The sequence below is a fragment of the Nicotiana attenuata genome, unplaced genomic scaffold (genome assembly GCF_001879085.1).
Source record: "Nicotiana attenuata strain UT unplaced genomic scaffold, NIATTr2, whole genome shotgun sequence".
NCBI classification, from domain to species: domain Eukaryota; kingdom Viridiplantae; phylum Streptophyta; class Magnoliopsida; order Solanales; family Solanaceae; genus Nicotiana; species Nicotiana attenuata.
In genome coordinates, this window is record NW_017672538.1 from 149337 (window position 1) to 165279 (window position 15943).

The window sequence follows — 15943 nt, forward strand, 5'->3', positions numbered from 1 at the left end:
TTCCGGGGGTGTAGTAGCGAATAAGGAGGTGTGACACCAGTTGGGAGAGAACTTCCCTTTGGCCTCATCCTGATGCGGGAAAATCTTCTTTAACACCAGTTGCCCCGCTGTAAACTGTCTTGGTTTGACTCTCTTGTTAAAGGCTCGGGACATTCTGTTTTGGTAAAGCTGACCGTGGCAAACTACATTCATTCTTTTTCCATCTATAAGAGCTAACTTCTTGTAGCGACTCTTTACCCATTCTGCATCATCGAGTTCTGCTTCCTGTATGATCCTCAAGGAAGGAATTTGTACCTCGGCGGGAATGACCACCTCTGTACCATAAACCAGCATGTAGGGAGTTGCCCCGGTTGATGTGCGGACTGTGGTGCGGTACCCCAATAAAGCAAATGATAATTTCTCATGCCACTGCTTATGCTTTTCTATCATCTTCCTTAGAATTTTCTTGATGTTCTTGTTGGCGGCTTCTACGGCTCCATTCATCTGAGGCCTGTAAGTGTCACACCTCCTTTTTCGCTTACTACACCCCGTGAAGGGTATAATAAAGGGAGTTTTTCCAATTAAAGGACAATCGAAACGGGATTCGTTTATTAAGAAGTTCAGAGTCGCCACTTGGGAGATTTATGGTGTCCCAAGTCACCGGTTTGAATCCCGAATCGAGGAAAGGGTTTGACTCTGTTTAATAGTCGCGAACCAGAAATCCGGGTAAGGAATTCTGTTAACCCAGGAGAAGGGGTTAGGCACTCCCGAGTTCCGTGGTTCTAGCACGGTCGCTCAACTGTCATTATTGGCATAATTATCTGATTTTAATACATTTTGAACCTATGTGCAAATTTTAGCTTTTAACCGCTTTTATTAAATTTTAAAAGAATATTGAACGTCGTTTAAAACATGCCTTTGAATCGCGTCACATGAAATGCACCCGCAATCCTAAACATATTTTATTCAACGTTTTGGGATTTGGATTTGGGTCACATGAAATGCACACCCAAGTTTAGGAAGGTAAGATTATTAAAGAACGCGCCTAAAGCGACTAACGTGTTATTATTTTCGGGGGAGGCCATGAAAATTCGCTAAATGGCACGTCCCGAATTCTAAATATTTTAATGAAGTAATTAAAGAGGGCCACGCAATTTGTGATTTTATTTGGCGCGGAGCACCTCAATTTATTTAAGGCCATCCTAGAGAGACTATTGTTTTCTAGTATGGAATGTCTCTAAAAGGGCTCTAATTGATTGACAATATGGATTGCTATTAGTTAAAAAGATTAAGGACTTTGGGCCTCAAGTTCAAGCCCACACTTGAACAAGAGGCACACCTCTTAACTCAAGCATGCTACTTAACTAGAAGGCCCAAACCCTACCAGTTAATTATTAACAAATCAATTACTCTTTCAGTTCTGGGCCCAAAAAGAGCCCAGTCCGCATGAGAGATGTGCAAAATAAGGGCCTCCATAGTCGCAGAAGATAGCCCTGTTCAGCAAGAAATAAACTGGGCTCGAAACAGGCCCAAATCGAGTGAGGGTGGGATCACAGGATCGAGTCCAAGCATCCGCAGGAGGAAAGTTTTCAGACTAAGGGAAAATACATGAATGACTGAACTATAAAGAAAATTGACTATTGAAGCATCCATTCTCCACAGGGTTAATACTTGCACGGACACTCATTAATTACTTTCATGCTCACACAAGATTTCAAACTTTTAAACCTAATCAAACGTTGCAGAATCAACCAAATTGGACCTACCATTACTGGACACTAAAAAACTGATTGGAATTCAACTTCAAACTATTTAGAACATAACCACACTCATATAATAACCATTCTAGCCACAAGGATCAAAATCTGCGTATAAGATACTAATGTATATCCATTTTTTATTCTTTGGATTTGTTTCAAATTATCCTGAATTGAAACTAACTCACAAGTCACTGAAATACTCATGATACTCCTATTAATACCCATGAAACTAACCTTAACATGCTAAATCTGAAAGCTAACAGCAATTTGATTATCCCAAGCTTCACTTTTTACATGTGCATAATGAGCAAATTAGGCCATCAATTATGTTAGAGTATAGGAGATGCAGATCTGTGCAAATATACATAGACTTGAACTCACACTAATATAACAACCAACCAAACTAACTGCAGCAACTCTAAAAAATTGCATACAATCTAGTTTTACACACATAAGCAATATTCTATAAGAGTCTCTTACACACAGTCCAAATAAAGGAACGCTAATCACTATTTGCAGCTCTAGATCTAGTTACCAAAGTCAAAATGGGAACAAAACAAATACAGAAATATCAACATAAATTCAGTCTTCATTTCAGCACGTTCAAACGGTTACAAGTTCAACAATTGTCTCCAACTATGGGCTAGGAAAAATACCTGAAAAGCAAAACAATAGAAGGAATGAGGATACAGCAGTGAGAAACAATAGCAGTCGACAGCAAGACAACAATGTTCCAGCAACGAAATCAATCCCAGAGATGATCAGGAGGGATCCAATTAAACCAAATTTGAAACCAAAACAACACTTGAAATAGACCAGCTATCAAAAATCCAGCCAAACTGAACTAGTACATCTCAACACCCTATGGATTCAACTCATTCTAAGCTTCCAATGTTCAGAATTTATTTCATGATAGATATTCTTATGAATTTTAGGAAAATTTCCAGAGAATATTGAAAGTTCTTTTTCAAGTTCCAGCCGCCTCTGACTCTCTATTTTTAGGCCCTTCCATCCTTGCCTTCTAAGGCAAGAAATGATGCCTTTATAGGCAAACAACTAGGGCAGCCCTTGCAAGCTTTGTTTTTGCACTTTTGTCCTTTTTATTTTCAGTTTTAAACTATTTAATCCCTAGAATCTTGGCTTGTTGCCCAAGTTACAATACCAAGATTCCAAAAATACCAATTATAACCCCTTCTAGGTGCTTCTAGTGACTTCTAATTTTAGTTACTAGAGATTCCCTAAATTGAATTTCCTAGATTACCCTTTTCAATTCTGAAAATTACCAAGTTAAACCAGCCCCCCTCTTACCCTGGTCAAAAATTAACCACAATTAAAGGAAGAACCTAAAATCGAACTAGTGGTCTAATTAAGCTATTTCAAGTATCAGAACTAATCAGCTGCTAATCAAACCAAAATTAAAGCCAGGATTGATAAAATACAAATTCATGCTATTTATTAATTAAACAGAAAATTATGAATCATGAACCAGAATCAAAAAAGAAAATAAACAAATATGAATCAAGATAAAATCGACTGAACAAAACCTAAAACGAAAATGATTGAACATGGAGTGGAACTGATTTTAATTAAAAGGAGAATTCATTACAAAAAGAAGAACAAGTAGAGGAGGAAAGGGAGATTAAGGAACTTACTGACTTGGGCCTTAAATTGACTGATTTCAAATTGATTCCCAGCTAATGTTATGTGTCTATTTTGCCAAAAATAAACACATAACATTAATTGAGAATCACTCAATACTTGAAAATCCAGAAAATCGAAATTCTTCGAACCCTAGATCTAAAATTCGGGGAGTTCTGCTTGGATTCGAAGGGTTTTGGTTTGAGATTTGGGATGAGGATATCAAAGAGGCCATAGGGTATTGTTTTGAGGTTGTTTGGAGGTAGCGTCGCCATGGGCGGCGGAGGCGGCGCCTAGGGTTTGGGTTATTTGAGGAGATGGGTTGGGATTTGAGAGACGGGGTTTGGGGTTTTGGAAAAAGGAGATTGAGGGGAGTTTATGGTGTAAATTTGAGAGGAATTGGAGAATCGCCGCCGGCGAAAGCGATTTCCGGCCGGCGGCAGACGACGGAAAGCGGAGGAGAAGCAGGGGGTCTCTGAAGGGTTAGGGGCGTGTGAGGGAGACAGCTTGGGGGGGGGGGTAGGTGAGGTTAGGACAATTATATATCAACCCTACCCATACTTCCCAACCGTTGGATCAAGCAAACCTAGACGGCTAGGATTGTTTTGATCCAAACGACGTTGTTTTGAATGGTGGGGGCTGGACCGGGTCTGGGGTGTAATATTGGGCCTGGAATGTGGACGGGTATGGAGAATAAGAGACTGGGCTCGTGGTCTTAATTAGATTTGGCCCAAAATTGGGTTCCTTATTACAGAAGACCAAATTTTCTTTATTTAATTCCTTCTTTTCTTTTCAAATTAAACTAAAAACCTAAATTAATTCTTAAAAACTAAACTAACCTACCCAAATTATATTAAACTCTAATTAATAACTAACACCATTAATTAAAAACCAAATTTAAGGAAAAACTACCAAAATTTAAAGATGAAAATTAAACAATGCAAAATAAATCATTTTATGATTTTTCTATTTTTTGTAAAACCCTAATTACTAATTAATCTAAAATATGCAAAATTAAGTCCTAAATGAAAATGCAATATATATTTTGTATTTTTCATTAATTAAAATGCACAGACCAATGCAAACAATTAACAAAAAATGCCACGAAAATTCACGGAATTGCAAAAACTAGAAGAAACTATTTGTTTTGAATTTATGGGAATAATTCATATAGGGCAAAACTCACGTGCTCACAGCTGCCCCTCTTTGCTCGGAAACACGAAGAGTTTTCGTGCAAAGATAAGTGAGCGGATACGAGCGATTTTTGCCCGTTTGAATACTCCGTGTGAAGCATTTTGAAAGATTTGACCGCACCCTGCTTCTGAGGTTGCCTACATATCCTTGGATAAAAAGGAATCAGGTCAGTGTAGTTCGGGAAGGTCTGGTAGCTGGGACTACCATGAAGCTGTGATTTCACTGTTGTTGTTGCCGCTGCTACTGCTTACTGAACCCCCTTATTACACCATGTCAAAAATAAAAGAAACTAGTCTAAGCAATGATCTATGAATTACAAAAGATCCTATCTATATCTTCAAACTTGCTCTTGTGGTCCTTGTTGCATTGTTGAATTGTATTCTTCCGGTGGAATTCTTTTGTTGCTGCCTTGACTTGCATTCTGAAGTGTTCTCCCTTTCCCCAAGTAATGCTTTGACCGCTAAAACTTGAAATGTAGTCCTCTGTTCTCCAGGCGGGCTCCTGACTGCTGAAACTTGAAATGTAATCCTCTGTTCTCCAGGCGGGCTCCTGACTGCTGAAACTTGAAATGTATGCCTCTGGTCTCCAGGCGGGCTCCTGACTGCTGAAACTTGAAATGTGTGCCTCTGTTCTCCAGGCGGGCTCCTCTGTTCTCCAGGCAGGCTCCTGATTGCTAAAACTTGAAATGTATGCCTCTGTTCTCTAGGCGGGCTCTTGACTTCACCAAAATAGACAAAAACAAAGAAAATCTCTTGCCCCAGTTTGGTGACTGGGCATCATATTACCAGATATTAATAAGAATTTGAAAACTAAAACTTGAATTGTAATACCTCTGTTTTCCAGGTGGGCTCCTGACTGCTGAACTTGAAAAGCATTCCCTTGTTCTCCAGGTGGCTCCTGATTACAACAAAATAAACAACAAAGAAAATTTTCTGCCCCAGTTTGGTAACTGGGTACAGCATGTTATCAAATATTAAAAATTAAAAGCTAAAATTTGAATTGCACTTCCCTTGTTCTCCAGGTGGGCTCCTGACTGCTGAAGCTTGAAAAGTATTCCCTTGTTCTCCAGGTGGGCTCCTGATTGCTGAACTTGAAAAGTATTCCCATGTTTTCCAGGTGGGCTCCTGACTGCAACAAAAATAGACAAAAACAAAGAAAATTTTTCTGCCCCAGTTTGGTAGCTGGGTACATGGGTAAGTGTTAAACCGAATTATTCTACCAACTATTACAAGAATTTGAAAGCTAGGTCCTATTATCCAGGGAGGTCCTGACAACTTCTAATAATTATGAACCTAAGTTATATCCTCTAGAGGTATTACCCTCACTACATTTGTTGTCTAAAAGGTCTTAAACTACTCCCCATTATCCAGGTGGTTCCTGACAACTTCTAGTTAAAAGGTAGTTTTAACCTAAGTTATATCTACTGAAGGTACGACTCCCACTATATCTTGTTATCTGAAACAAACTTTAAAGCTACATCCCATTATCCAGGAGGGTCATGAAAACTCCTAATTGAATCTTATCTTAAACGCGCAAACTTTGAAACAAACTTATATTCCTATTTATGCTAAATTATGCTACTCATGATTGTTTTGAAATTTAGACTAAGTTCCATTTTCCAGGAGGGTCCTAAGAATTTCCCGTCATACCTGTTTTGGGTGCTTGCTTTTTCCTTAAGNCATGATTGTTTTGAACTTTAGACTAGTTCCAGTTTCCAGAGGTCCTAGATTTCCGTCATACCTGTTTGGTGCTTGCTTTTCCTAAGAGGTTTCTCGAAACCATGAAACTTTCTGCCCTGTTTCAATCAAGAAAAATCTTGTCAGTTTTAAAATGTAGTTAGTTGCTGGCATTCTTGCTAGGTACATCCTTGCTGCTGGGCTTTACTCCGTCTCGCTTTCCTGGACTTGCCTTGAATCCCCTCGACTTCCTAAACGAATTTCAACCCCTTGACTCTGATGACACAAGTGTTCTATCCCATATTGTTGTTTTTGTGTTTCTTACCCCTCTTTTGAAACTTCGCTTCTTCCCCACAATTATCCGACTAATCCACCGATGAAACTTCCAGTGGTCCTTTATGACTTACTTTGCCTTTTGACATCTTTGATATATCCTGGCCCTGTCTGTACAACTAGGAAGCTGGTAGTTAGCCTTGACATTTCTTCCTTTGTTTCAAACAGAACTGACACTGAAACATCTTAAAGATAGACCTCGAAAGAATGAAATGCAACGACCTCGGGGATTAAGGTTAACGAGGATCCGATAACGGAGGATTTGTAATGAAGAAAGAAGAAAATAAGACTTATCTGAGTGGAAATGCTGGTACCATTGAGCATGCCATGCATTTTGGATTAATCAGCCCAGTATGTCTAACCAATCAACTCTTGATTGCCACATTTGTTGTTCCGGACTTTCACAACCTGATTTTCACCCAAACCCAAACCTTGCTCGTCTTGCAATGTCTTGAGCAGCTTTTGACCACAGACTTGTCTCATTTGCCTGTCTGGAAAAAAAACTCGCCTTCGCCTTACGGTGCCCGTGAGGGTTTTCACCAATAAGACTCTCTCATTTTCGATTTCTCTCAACTCACTTCGCCTTACGGTGCCCGTGAGGGTTTTCACCAATAAGACTCTCTCATTTTTTATTTTTCTTGCACCGGAGTGTTGCCCCTGACGTGAATCACTTTTACTTGCTCGTATTGGCACTTCCTGAAGATTGATCAGAAGGTCTTTCTTTGGACCGTAATGCAGGCTTTTGGATAGGGTTAGAAAGAAAAGGGTATAAAAGGCTCTAAAACAATTCAATATGGGTTCACAACTACAACTTTCGGAATCAACTTTCTTGCACAACCATAACTTCTGCCCTAGTTTCTTCCTTGGGGACTTCTGGACTTTTGTTTTGGTGTGACTGAACCTCAGAGAGAGGCTGCCTACGTACCCTTTCGGGATCAAGTCAAACGTAGTTCAGGGCATAGAAATTACTTTGTTGTTGCAATCATTCCTTTTCTTGCACTTTCTTTCTTCCTTTTCATTTCTTCTCTTTCTTTTCTTTTCTTCATTTCTTTTCTTTCTTTTCTTTTCTTCATTTTTCTTTTCTTTTTTCTTTCTTTTCTTTTTTCTTTCTTTTTTTTTTCTTTCTTTTTTTTTCTTTCTTCCTTCTTTTTCTTCTTTTGGATTGTGTTTCTTGTTTCTTCACTGATTTTCCTTGCTCGAACTCCCGAGTTGTTATTGATTCCGAAAGAGGGGTACGAAAGAACGTAAATGAGGCTCAAAGGGATAACGAAGGATAACGTGTTTGGATAGCAGAACAAAATGCCTTCATCATTTCAATCTCAAAAATATGCCAAATACAATAAAGTACAATTAAACCAAGAAATCATACATAGTATCGCTTGACCGCATCAGAGTTGATAGCCATTTCTACACATTTCCCTTCCACATCTGTCAAATATAATGCGCCATTGGACAACACTCTGGTTACAACAAATGGCCCCTGCCAGTTCGGGGCGAACTTTTCTTTTGCCTCAGCCCAATGAGGTAGGATACGCCTCAACACCAATTGCCCTACTTCGAATTTTCGCGGACGCACTTTCTTGTTATATGCTCTTGCCATTCTCTGTTGGTAAACTGACCATGACATACTGCTGCCAATCTCTTCTCATCAATCAAACTTAGTTGTTCCAAGCGGACCTTGACCCATTCAACATCATCAATTTTCGCCTCGGCAATAATCCGAAGGGACGAGATTTCAACCTCTGCGGGTATTACTGCCTCAGTGCCATACACCAGTGAATAAGGAGTCGCCCCTACTGAAGTGCGGACAGTAGTGCGATAACCTAAAAGGGCGAAAGGTAACTTCTCATGCCATTGCCTGGATCCTTCTACCATTTTCCGAAGTATTTTCTTGATGTTCTTGTTAGCTGCTTCGACCGCTCCATTCGCTTTAGGACGATATGGGGTGGAATTGCGATGCGTGATCTTAAACTGCTGACATGATTACCTTCGGGATCCCAAACCGACAGATGATATTCGAATGCACATAATCGACCACTGCCTTCTTGGTCACAGATTTGAAGGTTTTCGCTTCAACCCACTTAGTGAAATAATCAATAGATACCAGAATGAACCTGTGCCCATTTGACGCCGCTGGCTCGATCGGCCCAATGACATCCATTCCCCAAGCATCGAACGGCCATGGTGCTGACATTGTATGCAATTCAGATGGTGGAGAATGAATCAAATCTCCATGTACCTGACATTGATGACACTTGCGCACGAAACTGATGCAATCCCGTTCCATAGTAAGCCAATAATAACCCACTCGGAGAATCTTCTTTGCCAATACATATCCACTCATATGAGGTCCGCAAACTCCCACATGTACCTCAGCCATGATAACTGTAGCCTGTTTAGCATCCATGCATCTCAATAATCCAAGATCTGGGGTTCTCTTGTACAACACTCCTCCACTGAAGAAAAATCCGCTTGCCAGGCGTCGAATTGATCTCTTTGGATCCCCCGTAGCTTGTGCTGGGTACACTCCCATCCGGAGGTATTCTTTGATATCATGGAACCACGGCTCACCATCAAGCTCCTCTTCCACCATATTATAATAAGCGTGCTGATCTCGGACCTGAATCTGTAACGGGTCCACATAAGCCTTGTCCGGGTGATGCAGCATTGACGCCAAAGTAGCCAAAGCGTCAGCAACCTCATTGTGAATCCTTGGAATATGCCTGAAATCTATTGATTGAAACCATGTTGACAAAGTTCATGCAAACACTGCCGGTACGGTATAAGCTTCAAATCTCGTGTCTCCCATTCACCCTGAATCTGGTGTACCAGAAGATCCGAGTCACCCATGACCAAGATTTCCTGGACACCCATGTCTATAGCCAATCTCAAACCCAAGATACATGCCTCGTATTCAGCCATGTTATTAGTGCAATAGAAACGAAGTTGAGCAGTGACAGGGTAGTGTTGCCCTGTCTCAGAAATCAGCACTGCTCCTATGCCGACACCCTTGGCGTTGGCAGCCCCGTCAAAGAACAGTTTCCATCCTGGCTTCTCGACTTGTTCTAATTCTTCAACATGCATTATCTCCTCGTCGGGGAAGTATGTTTTCAAAGGTTCATATTCATCATCAACTGGATTCTCGGCCAAATGATCAGCCAACGCTTGTGCTTTCATTGCAGTCCGGGTCACGTAGACAATATCAAACTCCGTAAGCAAGATTTGCCATTTTGCCAGCCTCCCTGTGGGCATGGGTTTCTGAAAAATGTACTTCAACGGGTCCAACCGAGAGATGAGATAGGTGGTATAGGCTGACAAGTAATGTTTCAACTTCTGCGCTACCCAGGTTAAGGCACAACACGTCCTCTCAAGTTGAGTGTACTTCACCTCATATGATGTGAACTTCTTGCTGAGGTAGTAAATTGCCTGCTCTTTCCTTCCTGTGATGTCATGCTGCCCCAGTACACAACCAAAAGAATTATCCAAAACGGTCAGATAAAGGATCAATGGTCTTCCCGGCTCCGGCGGGACCAGCACGGGTGGACTAGCCAAATACTCCTTAATCTTGTCAAATGCTGCTTGACATTCATTCGTCCATCTGACTGCAACATCTTTCTTTAGCAGCTTAAAAATGGACTCGCAAGTCGTTGTGAGCTGGGCAATGAACCTGCTGATGTAATTCAACCTACCAAGCAAACTCCTCACCTCTTTCTTGTTCCTTGGCGGTGGTAGCTCCTGAATGGCTTTGATCTTGGACGGGTCTAACTCAATACCGCGCCGACTTACCACGAATCCCAACAACTTCCCAGATGGGACTCCAAACGCACACTTTGCTGGATTAAGTTTGAGATTGTACCTGCGGAGTCTCTGGAAGAATTTCCTCATGTCCTTGACATGGTCACATTGTTCCCGATGTATCATGTCATGGAACATGGTGGTCATCGCCCTCATATACGTTGCCCCTGCGTTGTTCAACCCAAATGGCATGACCCTATAACAATACGCTCCCCAAGGCGTGATGAATGCCGTCTTTTCCGCATCCTCCTCATCCATCAAAATCTGGTGATAGCCCGCATAACAATCCACGAAGGAACCAATCTCATGTTTGGCACAATTGTCGATCAATATGTGGATGTTTGGTAGTGGGAAGTTGTCTTTCGGACTTGCCTTATTGAGGTCACAGTAATCTACCCACACTCTGGTCTTTCCATCCTTCTTTGGCACAGACACAACATTGGCTAACCAGGTGGGATACCGCGTGACCCGGATGACCTTTGCCTCAAACTGCTTGGTGACCTCTTCTTTGATTTTCACACTAATGTCTGTTTTAAATTTCCTTAGCTTCTGCTTGACAGGAGGGCATGGTGGGTCAGTGGGCAATTTGTGGACCACCAAATCAGTGCTTAAACCTGGCATGTCGTTATATGACCATGCAAAAACATCTTTATACTCAAAAAGTGCTTTAATTATCTCTTCCCTGAGCTGAGGTTCAAAATGGACACTTATTTTCATTTCCCGCACATTCTCCTGATCCCCTAAATTGATTGCCTTTGTGTCATTCAGATTAGGTTTGGGTTTTTCTTCAAAATGGCTTAATTCTTTACTGATTTCCTCAAAAGCTTTTTCATCATCATATTCTATTTCGTCATCACACTCAATTTCCTGTATTATTATGTCTGAGTTAGATTGGCACTTAAGACTGGGCTGAAGAGTCCTCATGCATGACATATCACTGAAACCAGCGTAAAAGGGACTGTACAAGAAAGAAAAGAAAGACAAAAATGAAAATTATCAGGAATGAAAAAGAGGGAAATTGCATTTCATTAATATTTAAGATAACAAGGTTTAACTCATCCAAATGGACGGAACACAGCATCCGAATTACCACCTTGGAAATAATCCAGATTAAACTGAAAGGAAATTAAAACTAACTACCAAGACTCCCTCCGGGTAGGAAGGGAGTTGCTTCCCAATTGTTAAGCTTTGCCTGGGGCCCCACGAACTGAACACCTGCCTTTCTTGGACCTTCTCCGACCTCCAATACATTCACCTCATAAAACATCTTTTCAAACCTCTCAATCAGCTGCTTGTCGGGATCAACCACACCACTGGGCATTGCTGTTGCTAGGCGCTTCTTAGTACTAGGCCTGACAAAGGAATGGGAAAGGCGGGGGATGGGTTTTGGAAGGGTCCATGCTTTCTTTTTCATCTTTCTAGCTCGCCTTATGTCTGCAGCAGTGGGCTTGAAACCTAAACCAAAAGTATCCAGGTTTGCAGGAAGGGATACGGGCTGTACGATGCCTTGTAAAGAAGCACCCAAACCTTTTCCAGGTACAAATCCGTTCTTCAACATTTCCGACGCAACCATGACGGATGCAGCAGCTACCTTTGGCACAGGAATACACTTCCCTTCCGGGATTTTTTCAACCGATATCGTATCAAAGACTTGATAAACCCATGGGCCTTTGTCATCCTCAGCTTCTATGAAAGGCACAATGGCATCACCCAGAGTACACAAACTATCTTCCCCATGCACCACAATCTCTTGCCTGTCCCACTCGAATTTAACCATCTGGTGCAAGGTAGATGGCATTGCCTTTGCTGCATCGATCCAGGGTCGGCCTAACAAGAGATTGTAAGAGACAGCCACGTCGAGCACCTGGAACTCCATAGTGAATTCAACCAGACCTATTGTCAGTTCCAACACTATATCCCCAACTGTGTCCTTGCCTCCTCCATCAAATCCTCGCACGCAAATACTATTCTTATGAATTCTCTCACTGTCCACCTTTAACTTTTCCAAGGTGGAAAGAGAGCAAATGTTTGCACTGGACCCATTGTCCACCAGCACCCGGGTGACCACAGAGTCTTCACATTTCACCGTGAGGTAGAGCGCTCTATTATGCTCAGTGCCTTCCAAAGGCAGCTCATCATCAGAAAACGTAACCCTGTTGACCTCAAAAATCTTGTTTGCTATTTTCTCTAGTGGTTCACAGAAATCTTATCAGGAACATGGGCCTCATTCAAAATTTTCATCAATGCCTGGCGGTGCTCATCTGAGTGGATCAGTAATGATAGCAAAGAGATTTGTGCCGGAGTCTTTCTCAATTGTTCTACAATGGAATAATCTGGAAATCACATGCAAATGCTTGGGCCAGATCGTCCCAAGTGTACCATCGAGCATGATCCTGTCGTGTGTACCACTCCAAGGCTGCTCCACTTAGACTTTGACTGAAGTAAGCCATCAATAACTCGTCCCTTCCCCCAACTCCTCTCATTTTGCTGCAGAACCCCCTTAAGTGGGCCACCGGATCACCATGTCCATCATATAAGTCAAACTTGGGTAACTTGAATCCTGCTGGCAACTGACATCGGGAAACAAGCACAGGTCTTTGTAGGCCACACTCACTTGACCTCCGAGCCCCTGCATATTTCGGAATGACTGTTCTAAGCTCTTAACCTTCCGTATCATCTCTTCTTGCTCAGGGTTTTTGGGAGGCTTTTCTTCTTCAGATGAGAGATCAAGACGGGGAGTGTAAGAGCATGGTTCCGGTGGTTTGAAAGTGGCTTCGGGTGGGTAATACTGGTTATCGTGGGTTTGGAACAAAGGTTTGCTAGAAGACCTGTGTAATGCGACATGTGGAGGAGCCACAAACACAGGAGTAGTTGGCGGTGGAGGGCATGGAATTATTTTTGGTGGTGGAGGTGGTGGTGTTTGAGAGGTGGTGCCGTAGTACTGCTGGTAAGTAGGGAAAGCCGGATATGAGTTCACTGTGGGAGGATCTTGAGGCTGAGCTAGTGGTGGGATGTAGGCGGGGTTAGCAGGATAGGCTGGTGGTGGATGTCCCTTCGACCAGGCCTGGTACATCTCGGCCATTTGTTGCTTCAGTTTATACATCTCCTCCTTCATTGCATTAACGTCCACTACTTCCTCCTCCCTAGACGGGTCGACAATGCTTGCTTCTAATTCCTGGTTGACCATGTTTGACTTATCCTTAGAGCGGGTGTTGTAGGGATGGGTTGCCAGAATGCCAGTCAACTTAACCACTTGCCTGAACTCATCAACAACAACTTGTTAGCGGTTAGGGCATTAACACATAGATAACCGCACATTTGGGCATGAATGCACCTAAGCAGTTAACCATTTCTATTATGCCTTTGCTTGGTTGCATGCGTCATCCCGGCTTTTCCTTATTTCTATGTGCCACTTCCTTTTTTGTTGTTCCATTGTTTCTTGCCGCTCCCTCGTTTTGCATTTTCTCTCTTTTTCTATTTTTATTTGGTTACGGTCGAATCCTATGTAGATTGCCTACGTATCATGACCCCGCATGAATTAGACCGAGCGTAGTTCGTGAAGACTAAATGTAAAGTAGAAGCAAAATATTTTTTGGATTTTCAATTTTATTGATAGCAACTACGTCTATTACAAAGACTCGAAACTGACAGATTAAACAACTAACAGACTCTAATGCAGAAAAGAACTACAGACTCCACCATCCCTATTCTAGTTCAAACAAAAATACAGACTCAATCAACTGACTGACTTTTAACGAAAAGGAAATACAGACTCCAGTAGAAAAGGAAATACATACTCAAATGACCAACTCTAGTAGAAAAGGAAATACAGACTCAAAGGACAATCATGAATACATTAAAGCTCCTGGTGCCCGCGGGACATCGTTCGGTCTCGCCGCCAGCCTATATGCAAGTTCCCCTTATTTTGAATCGTGCTCATCCTGCACATTTATTAAGGTGATTTAATCACTTATTTTGACCTAAAGGAAAAAAAAACTGACACTATTTTTGTTCAAATTTCCATAAAACAAACGGCCGGTTTTGCAGTTACGACCTTTCAGCACTTCGGGGAGAAGATTTTAAGGCTGTGCCTGCTAACCGTTGAAACTGACTCAGGGTGGCTGTTCTCGCAAAAACAGCCTTCCGGCGCCCTTTTTGGGGACATTCGGCTTATTTTAAACAAGAATGGCGGCACCCGATTTATTCATGACGAAAATAAATTTTTTGGCATTTTTTGGCTATTTTTGAAAAGGGGGAGGTTGGACCCGATGAGGGTTGCCTACTTATCTCACATCCAGTGAGAATCAAACCAGCGTAGTTCGGGAAAATAAACCTAACTATTTTTGAAAACAAGACTCTTTTTGTTTTTGTTGGCAAATACACTATTTCTGAAAGCAAGATTCTGTTTTATATTTTCTTTTTCAGTGGCGAATAAACAAACTAATTTGAAAATAAACTTTATTTTTGTTTTTGTTTTTCTTTTCTATTGGTAACAAAACAAACTAAAAACTACTTTTCTTCTTTTTTCTTTCATTTTCTCAAAAAAAATCTGGCAGCATTTCGGCACTACTTGGACATTGGTTTTCTAATATAGGTAATTAACTCTCTACACTGCTATTTTCTATTTTTCTTTGTTCGCTTTTCAATTTTCCAGATATTCAAAGCCGGTCAGCATGCGAATCCAAAACAGACACAAATAGGATGCATCAGGATGGTCCATTATTCCGGGTACACCCGTCCTAGACGGACCCAACCCCTGTGTTGAGTCCCCTAAGTCAAAATGCACGTGATGTAGATAAGCGTTCCTACTAGGGATCCGGCATGAGGTCAAGTCATTCTAAGTTCAAAACCTGGGTATATGTTCTAGACTGTGTACCCGAACGGACAACTCGAGTCGAGGAGGGGGCTACGTACCGGGAACCAAAAGGCCATCCGGCTTAGTAACTTGTCCGGCCTCTTTCTTATTTTAAGGTATGACACTAACAGAATATGGAGTCTCCACCAGTGAGCACATCCCCGGGGGTAAGAAGAGAAGGGTTTCGGCACAGTTTATATACAGTTCAGATAATATCAAAGCGGTAAAGCATTTAGGACATTTAGCAGGAAACATGTAGGAAAATCAGATAAAGCCAAATACAACAATATATCTAAGCTCGAATTCTGAACCCTGAAGCAAAAATTCTGGGTTCTTGTCCCCAGCAGAGTCGCCAGAGCTGTCACACCTCCTTTTTACCTACACCCGCAAGGGCATAAAGGAGTTTTTCCACTTAAAGGACAATTGGAACGGGATTTATTATTAAGATTTCAGAGTCGCCACTTGGGAGATTAATGGTGTCCCAAGTCACCGGTTGAATCCCGAATCGAGGAAATTATGACTCTGTTTAACAGTCCGCGATCCAGAAATCCGAGTAAGGAATTCTGTTAACCCGGGAGAAGGTGTTAGGCATTCCCGAGTTCCGTGGTTCTAGCACGGTCGCTCAACTGTCATATTTGGCTTATTTACCTGATTTTACAACATATTTTAGTCTATGTGCTTTTTAACTTTGAACCGCTTTTATTATTATTATT